Source organism: Apium graveolens, chromosome 9, assembly GCF_009905375.1.
Source record: "Apium graveolens cultivar Ventura chromosome 9, ASM990537v1, whole genome shotgun sequence".
In the NCBI taxonomy this organism is placed as follows: domain Eukaryota; kingdom Viridiplantae; phylum Streptophyta; class Magnoliopsida; order Apiales; family Apiaceae; genus Apium; species Apium graveolens.
The window spans coordinates 266,017,830-266,027,542 of NC_133655.1; the positions used below are offsets into that span (position 1 = coordinate 266,017,830).

General features: G+C 30.2%; 1 long non-coding RNA gene across 1 annotated transcript; it reads right to left on the reverse strand.

Annotated features, from left to right (window-relative positions):
• Positions 1 to 4,102: 4,102 nt before the first annotated feature.
• Positions 4,103 to 7,879, reverse strand: LOC141684233 (uncharacterized). The gene is made up of 2 exons (XR_012560589.1): positions 7,672 to 7,879; positions 4,103 to 4,371 (listed from the first exon to the last, which is right to left on the reverse strand). It is a non-coding gene; the product is annotated as an uncharacterized LOC141684233 (long non-coding RNA).
• Between the last annotated feature and the right edge of the window lie 1,834 nt (positions 7,880 to 9,713).

Here is a 9,713-nt window from a genome sequence, read left to right on the forward strand (position 1 = left end):
AGTCTTGTATTTGCCGTGTATTTATTTGATTATTATGATTTATCAGCAAACTTGAGTGTCTCTCTCTCATCTGTATATATGTTTAATTTGTCCTAAAATAATCGTTATATTAACGAGTAAAATAAATGCTGGGTGATCTGCTATTGCAGTCTTAATATAAGTAAAATTCAATAGAGAGATAAAAAGAATATGTCCTTTCAATTAGGACTTTCGTTGTTTATCTCAATTGTACGTGTCTGGTAGTTTAACAAAAATATACGAATACACATTTTTAAAGTTAACGTTTTCCGTTAAAAAAATTTTAAAAAACTAACGGAGTGATATATACTAGTATTTTAGTGGTTTAAATGAGTCGCTGTGGAGATTGAGTAGCTACTTGATACGTTTTAATGAGTTCGGTGGGCAATTTGATATAAAACCCATTTACAAATCCCGAATTTTTCTTGTATGTTTAAGCAAACCCATTAAGATTAGTAAATTCGTTTTGTTCTAATTATTAAGTTTTAATGGGATGAAAATTGATATTGTTAATTGTTGTCGTAAAGTGTTTGATGGTAGAGATGGAATATGAAGATAATATGAACAAAGCTCTTAGAAAGCTGAACTACCTGTTTTGCCCTCGAACAAACTAATGACGTTAATGATATTTGACGCCAACATGCAAACTATAAAAAATTTAAAATTCCGGTATTGCAAGTAGAGCTGGCCAAACGAGCGGTTTGGCTCGGCCCGTTCGCAATTCGGATCGTTAAAATTCATCTTATTCGGCACGCCAACCGAACGATTAATTATTCGCACAAACCGTGAAGTTATACGAACTGAATACGAATAACATTTTCAAAAACCGGAACCGGCCCGGAACCGAACCGGCCCGAACGGGTTAATTCGCCAACGAACCAGCACAAGTTTATTCGCGGTTAACCGGCCCGCAGTTAATCGTTGCTCGCCTCTGCAGTGCACGCGCCTCCAAGCTCCAACGGTCACCTGCCCGCCTCCCTCTCCCTCTGGCCTTCTGCTGTTCTGCTCTCCAACGACAACAACATAACGGTCATCCAACGTTCAATTCTTCAACGTTCTTCAGCTATTGTTAACTATAAATATTAGTCCAAACTTTCTTTCTCTCTTCACTCTTAATCTCTCTCCATCTCTTTCTTTCTTTCTCGTTTCATTCTTAATCTCTCTCGATCTCACATCACAATTCACAACTGCTGCAAGTTGGCAACTCACAAGTTCACAACTCACATTAATTAATTAACACCATTTTTTAAGAGACCCGAATCAAGAAATTGATTTAATTTTCTATTAATTAATTACATCAATTAGTTAATTTATGAAAATAAATTAATCCAAGTTAAAAGAAGGTGTACACATAAAAAGAAAAAGATCAGACAGAGAATGAATAAACAAACATAAATGAATGAATATTTTGCAAACTCAGTTAACTGTACTAATTCGCCATTTCGCCAATTCGCCAACTGTCACTCTATCAGTACAAGTATGTATTTTATTCGTTTAATTCACCAATTCGCGAATAACCGCGAATAACTCGGTCGTTTTCCTCTCCTCTCAATTAACCGTATTATTCGTTCAATTCGCGGTCTGTTCACGGTTCACTATTCTCGTTGCACGGCCCGAACCGGCACGACCCGTACTTCATAACGGTCCGTTCACGAATTTAGCTCTAATCAAACCGGCCCGGATTATATTCGGCCCGGCCCGCACGGCTCGATCGAATGGCCACCTCTAATTGCAAGTGATAGCTTTTGAACTTCGATATCCCAACTAGTTTGACAGCCTAACTACGAGTACACGAACTGCATTTTACTGGTGAAAAAATAAAGAGGATTAATAAAATTGAAACTCCAAGAAACTCTTTAAAACCTTAAGAGCTTCCTCTCTCTCCTCTCTTTTAAGAGCCAATCACTTGCTCTTAACTTATATATTATTATAAAGTAATTCAAACACCCACTTTCTGTCTCCACTTTGCATTGTAATCATATTAAATAAAGATATTTTAATATTAAAACATTATTTAAATAGTGGATATAAAGAGTGTTGTTGTAAGTGAATGCACATTAAGTTGTTAAGAGTTAATATTTTATAATATATTTAAAGAGTGACTTAAGAGACTGTTAGAGATGCTCTAAGTAAATTGGTTTCAATTTCACTCCTAATTGTACTCCCGTATTTTAAAAATAAACGAAGGAAAATGATAGTTAATGTAAATTTGATATACTTTCGTCCCAAAACTTTCACTTCAAAAATGAGATGAAAATACTTTATCTCATAATCACTTACTTCTTTCCCTTTTAAATATCTTAATAAAATATACATGAGTTATTTTTGTTATATTATATCATTTTTTCTATTATTTATTTAAAAATCATTTGGACACCTTAAATGAGGTGTTGACTATGACATGAATACTTCATATAAGAGAATAAGATTATTAATTATAATATATTTGACGTGTTTTACTCGAACTCGGGTAAATTTCGCTATTATAAACTTTTAGTAATTATTTGATCTTAAAGTTTTTAGTTCAAGTTTAAGAATATTTAATTATAATCTGAATTAAGTAGGCAAAAATATTTTGAGTTCGAGTTTATTAAATTTTAAAAGATTCTAGTTTTCACTAATTCATTTAGACAACTCTTGAAATTATCTAAATTAATAGATGAAACAAAAATATTGTAAAAGAAAATAAACTTCGAACATGTGATAACTTTTTTCTTTCCTTTTTTTTTTAAAAAAAATGATCATTTGAATACTTGAGCTAACTTAACTTTCTCAAATGTAGATTTAAAGGCAAACTATGTTTTTTTTTACATTAATTGAAGGCAAAACTTGAATCATGCAAGTTCAACACTTTTACGCTAAAACAGATACAGAAAAAAATCGCAATTAAATAATACTCCCCCAACCACAACCATGAAACTAAATGGGACAGGGGAAGTATACATGAAACTGAATTTTTTATTTACAGAGATATTATTTAATCGATAAATTAATAATTATTAGTTTACATAGAGTTTTTAATATTAACAAAATATATTTTATTTAAATCAATATAAATAGAATAAACTACCCTAATTTATGTATTATATCTATTTTTATGCATAATGGTTAGAAAGTTAATATAAATTGATAGTATCTAGCGTATGTGTGTTGATTTGATTATTAAATATGATATTAAGATAATATTAAATACTTACTATACTTTACACTGAAAAAATTACGCATTAGATACATGGTGACTTTCTATAGGAGTTGAAAAACAACACTTAATTGCTTGCGTGAATAATGTTTCAAATATATTTAAGTTTTATAAACAATATTATATATATAATAGTCTAAACCCTGAGTGATACACAAGTTATTTTTAATATTTACAAATTTTTTTTGAATTTAATTTTAAAAATGTTAAGTTATGAAATATATATATACTTGAAATTTTAATAATATGATTTGATAATACTTATTAATATACACTAGTTGAAACTGCAGTTTTAAAAAATAATGTATTATTGAAATTTATATTTATATCGATATTTATAGGTGTGTTAACGAAAAAATATTAAATTTAATTAAAATATAAATTTTAGTTGGGATCAATAGTATACAAATTGTCATTAATCTGTTAACCGATCAAATCCAACTGACTATATTAAGATTTATGTTAGTTTAATATGTTTAAAACCGAATAAATGGTAAAATTTTACGTGTCACTAGGGAAAAAATATGTTAGGGCCCATTATATTAACTAAATCCAACTAATTATACTTACTATCTTGTTTAATTTTATTTTAACATGGGGTGATTATTATTTTATTTTAGATCAAATGGATAATATGTATTATTTTATTTTAGTTTGATAACATTATATCGACTCCAAAAATTTTCTTTTAAATTTTTATTTTGTTATAACCCGGTCCAATAATATAAATTTTTTAGCAGAATTAATAATATTTATTATTTTATTATAACTCGATTCTTCAAAAACTGACAACTATATGTTTTAATTTTTTATTTAAAAATTGTATCAATAGTGTGACGCCCCCAAATCCACCCTTTCGTAGATTCGGGTCGCCATGATATCAAATTTCGCACAACTGTATTATTATTACAAACCATAGTCAAATATATCATTCATTGTAGACATCACTTCACAAATCTCATGACCGAGTCTCTCTCACAACTTTTTTAGTACATATGCCATAGAAACCTACTACAAGTCTGGCTAGTAGCTTTACTTTATTACAAATTAAAGTAATTATATAGCAATCCTCTAGATGATGTTGCCACGAACATGTTCATTTCCCTTCCTTTGCCTTGACTGATCAGATGGTCTATCAATCTCATTCTTCATTGCTTTGGAAAAATACAAGAATATCAAGAGTGAGCAATCGAGTGCTCAACAAGTATGAATGACTATCAGATTAAAATAGTGGAAATAGGTGCCAAAAGCAACAATATTTTTAAATTCCAAAAGGAGTATTTAACAACACATCACAATTCTAACAAAGAAGCTCATATCTGGCACAATGCCGCTTGATTCAAGATTAACTGGTCGTTTTCCATCCTCGGTACATCAATGATGCGATCAACTATCACAGTGTACCGTCCGCCTGCGAATCTTACGTTCACCCGATCACGACTCGTCGTAAAAACGCCTAACACACACTTGCTACCATAAAAGAAGGGTTAACGTCTTAACCCTTGACTACACTCAAGCCGAATAATATATCCACAGATCGGACTTGTCATAATAAATACCGTGGTTTAAATTCCACGTTGACCAGTATAGATAGACACATCCCGATTCACTTCTTAATTTACGTCACATCACAATGATTCAAAATCACATCATATATTCTGGTTCGAACAATAAACATGTCTCTTGTTTAGTAAGGATATTATTTTAACATCGATATGAGCGATATATTGATAAGCTCCAAGCGCAGAGATTATCCCGAAAGATGAGAATAATCATGTCAAACGAAAATATCGATTCTTTTCGATGATAAATAAATTCGAAGATGTTTGTGTAAGAAAGAAAGAATAAATAATCGACTTATCAATCATGAATTTTGGAAGGGTTTAATGAATCGAGAAAAGTATATTTTATAAACGAATTAAATAATCCATCAGACTAATGAATCGATGTAAATTCAAGGATGATATAAACGAACACAAAAATTTATCTTTGTTTGAAAGGCACTAAGGTAACTGTCCTGAATGAATGATAGGAGCAATCAGGAACATAAATATAAGTTATTATTTTTTTATAATCATGAGATTCAACAAGGGCCAAAATTAGAAAAATTTATCAAAAGAAAATAATCACCAATGAGGTCTCCAAAGTTTAAATTCGTAATATTCACCATCAGTACGCAAGATATATATAAGTCATAAATAGGAAGGGAGCAGAAAGAACTTGCCTAATCTCCAACAATTAGCGCACAAGAAGTAATATTCACCCTCCTGTGTTATATAATCTCACTTTGGATATTTTCTAAAAGAGTAAATCACATCAAAATCATTTTAGTATAAATATTTCAAAATATCGTCTCCCGTAAATCATAACTCGCATTATTTATCTCGAGAAATTATTTAGTACTTTTTTTTGCTAGAAAAATTATTTAGTATTAGAAAATACTCAAATGATTTTAATGGTGCACTCACTTCCAAATATTTTTATTAAATATTATTTTGCTTTTTTGGCGAAAAAAATATCTCAAATTATCAATTAATAATTATTCATAAATTGAAAATTTGAGTTCAATATAACGCTCTTTTAATTAGCGAAAAATTGGAGATATCACCCTTCCGCCATAAAATTTTCATACCGGTAAATAAAAAATATAATCGTTTTCCAACTATCTCACCGATCTTAAAGAAAACCACTTATTTTTTTTTATGAATCTATGATCGATACGGGTTAATTATCGATTACATTTTAACAATCCTTTCGTACATCGATATTCAAGGTAATATTTTCTTCACCTCGTGATAATTTTCCTGGGTATTCACGCTTCTATTAATTTACTAAATGATTTAAATTCTTAGTAGGTATATTTATTATACTAACTCAGTGGTCTAGGGCCATTTAATTTCGTCTTATTTTATTTTCAAAACATAATTTTGAATAAGTTTCTTATTCATTCCATATTATTAAATGACCAAAATTGTATTTCGCAAGGTCTAGTAATAAAACCAATTAAATAGTTCAATTTAATTTTATAATCATCCACCATTTTATTTAAATTAACTTAATACTCAATTTCACATAAGTTTCTATTCATTTATTATTATTTTTTATTTTTCTCATCATCATCATACCCAATAATACCGCCTATGGCAGTGTCTGGAGAGGGTGTACAGTACGCAGCCATACCCTTATTCCAAAAAATGAAGGCTGTTTTTCCAAAAGACCAGTGTCTGGGGAGTGTTTGGGGAGGGTGTACAGTACGCAGTCTTACCCTTATTCCAAAAAATGAAGGCTGTTTTTCCAAAAGACCCCCGATTTGTGCGTGCACAAATATGTGTGACCTAAGTAAAAATTATAAACAATGATATATAAAAGTAGGTAAAATAAAAGTAAGCGAGACAATACCTCCGCCCATGGTTTTATTCACATGGGACTTACCTATTCACATCAGCCAAAAGTAGTTGTCGTAAGACCCTTCTTCTCAAATTGCACTCATTTCGATACCCCAAACCCAATCTTTCCCGCCAGTATTCTAATTCTGAAAAAGCCCCAATTCAAATCCCTGATTTTCTGAGACAAAACATCAAACAGGTTACGTGCCCCAATTCAAACCCCTGCTTCTTTGAGACAAAATATCGAACAGGTTGCGTGCCCCTTTCTTCTTCATTTTCTTCCTCGCTAGCATCCATGGCGGCACCGACGGTGGTCACCGTCTGGTCGTCAGCCGGAAAATTTTTCGGCGCGTCCAAATATAGTTCTTTCACCTATAATTTACTCCCTATTTTCCGATCTAATGTTTAGTCCAAACCAAATTTTCAAAATCATTCCGGAGTTTATTTTTCGGCCAAACTCCGGTCGTCTCCTCTCTGTCTTCTCCCTCTCTCCCCAAACGACGCACCACTTCAACCCACCAAACACACACACGTCACAAACACACACACATCACAAACGCACACACTCGACACCAACACACGCACATACCACAACTTCCCTCCACCCTTTTCCTCCATTTTTCCGGCGACAAAAACTAACAACAATCAAATTTCTATCCACAAAACTCGCTTCTCCACACTTACAACACAAACCAATTTTCAATTATATAACTCCCTTTACAAAAATAAAATGTCCCAATAATTTCTTCAACCCTAATTTTTAATACTAGTAGGCTTAACCCAATTACCCATATTTGACCCAATAAGTTACCCCCAATCCACTTTCATACATATATATATATATATATATATATCCAACAAATGAAAATTAGCAAGTTATTAAATCCTAGTAATTCAAATAATCAATTTATTAGCAATACAAAATCATATAACCATATATTCCTAATTCATACAATTGCCCCTAATACTCATAGCATTAATTTCTTCAATAAAAAAATAATCAAATAATCATACATCTTAATTAAATAAATGAAACCAAAAAAAAGAAAAGGGGTAATTAGCGATTACCTTAATTTATAGTTGAATAATTATCGGATCTTCTTGGAATCACTTCCCTCTTAGTTTACACCCAAACCTCACTTGATCTTGATCACTCTTGATCTTCCTTAACCCAATAATTAGAATCTCAAACTTAGTAAATTTATTAGGACTAAAATGAGATGGGTGGAAATTTGGGGATTTAGAAAGAAATGGGTTGATTAGAGAAGTAACTTTATTTATAGCCCTTTTTAATCAAGGTTAATTTTACTAAAAAATAACTCTAGTGTAGTTAGTAATCTCGAGAATTATCCATCACATTCGAGAGTTAGCTAAATTAATAAATGCTAAGCTTTATTATCTTTATTTTCTATTTATTCATTTAAATATTAGAAAATAAAATAGTAAACTTGCTAAACACTTTATTTCTTACAAAAATTATTGCATAAAAATATTGAGTGGTAATAGATACTAATAAAATAAATTATTTACACCCTCGATTTTTTTTTTAAAATCTAAATAATTCGAAAATGACATAAAATAAATAAAAATAAAATATATGCATATAAACGACTAAAAATTCCTTCTAAAAAAATATATAATAGCATGCAATGTCAAAATTTTTAAAGAAATAAATTCTTACTCGAGGGTGCATCCAAAATATTGAAATTAAATATTTGCAATAAATATATTAATAACTATAGTTATATCACTTTGCTATTTAAGGAGTCCCTTGAGACAAATTAAAATCTCAGATTAATAAATTAAATAGTAAATGGAATAAAAATACGCATCGTTTATCGATTTAGTCGAGTTACTTAGTAACCCCCTATAGAGCTTCCTAAAATCGGATTCTCGATCATTTAAATAGGAATCGAACGTATTATAATTTATTAAACATTTCTTCTTACAATATTTAATAACCAAAAGTTAAACGATCTCGACTGTAAGGTTTGGCTTAGCTGGTTAAAGAAGGGATAATTATCCTCTTGATCACAGGTTCGAATCCCACGGGAGGAGAATTTATGATTATCCCTCCTGAGTCAGAGTTTGTCGCTTAAATGCGGTTTACTTTGGTTCACGTGGTTTGCAGGCTATTATTGCGTGAGCCCATGCGATCTCATATCTAATATATTTCTAAAATAAAGTAACAGTACGATTTTATGTATAAAATTTCTCGGGCGTTACAAATAGTATAATTTCGTTTAGCCCGGCCGGGTGAATTTTATATATTACTTTATTTTAACGAAAGCCATTAGACATATTATAATTCTGTTGTGAATATTTATCTATTTATGAGAGTGTTTTATTTTAAATATTACCATAATTACGGTGACCACCGAATACCAACCAAACTTTCATTGTTTCGTTTTTAATATAATAGTATAGATAGATAAATATGTGTATGCGTTTTTTTATAATTTTATAATAATTAATTTATGATATAATTTTATACATATACTTTAAAATTTAAAGTTTTATTATTTTATCAAAATTGATCATTTCTTCAAATATTCTAAGCCGGGATCGAAGAAATATATCATTTTATAAAGATTATTAGTTAACAAATTATTATTCCAACGGCTTCTTTGGCTTCTTTGATTTCTATTCTCTAATTTAACTCTTTGTGCCCTGCTTCACTATTATTCTCTTCCTCGACCCCAAGCCGCAAGCCCACCCTATGGCTAGAAAGAACTCAAAATTATGGATGCCCGCCAGCAAGGAGAACTCAATGTAGCTGTATATTTTAATTGGATTCTTGTTTATTCTTAAAATCTATTTTGAGAATATATATTATTTTATTAATTTATAAATTACAATGAACGATGTAGTGTGATGAATTTCTTTATAAATGGATAATATAATTTTGTTACATTCAGAATTATAATACTTGTCAATTTTTTATATTTTTTTGACAACGACATTTTTAAAATTTTTGTAATCAACCACATATCTATGTTCATTGTTAAATTAATTAAATATTTACATGCTCTTTTTTAGGCGCTTGTTTATTTTTTTTGAAATCTATAGGTGCTTGTTGATGGTAAAAAACTTTAAAAAATACAAAATGA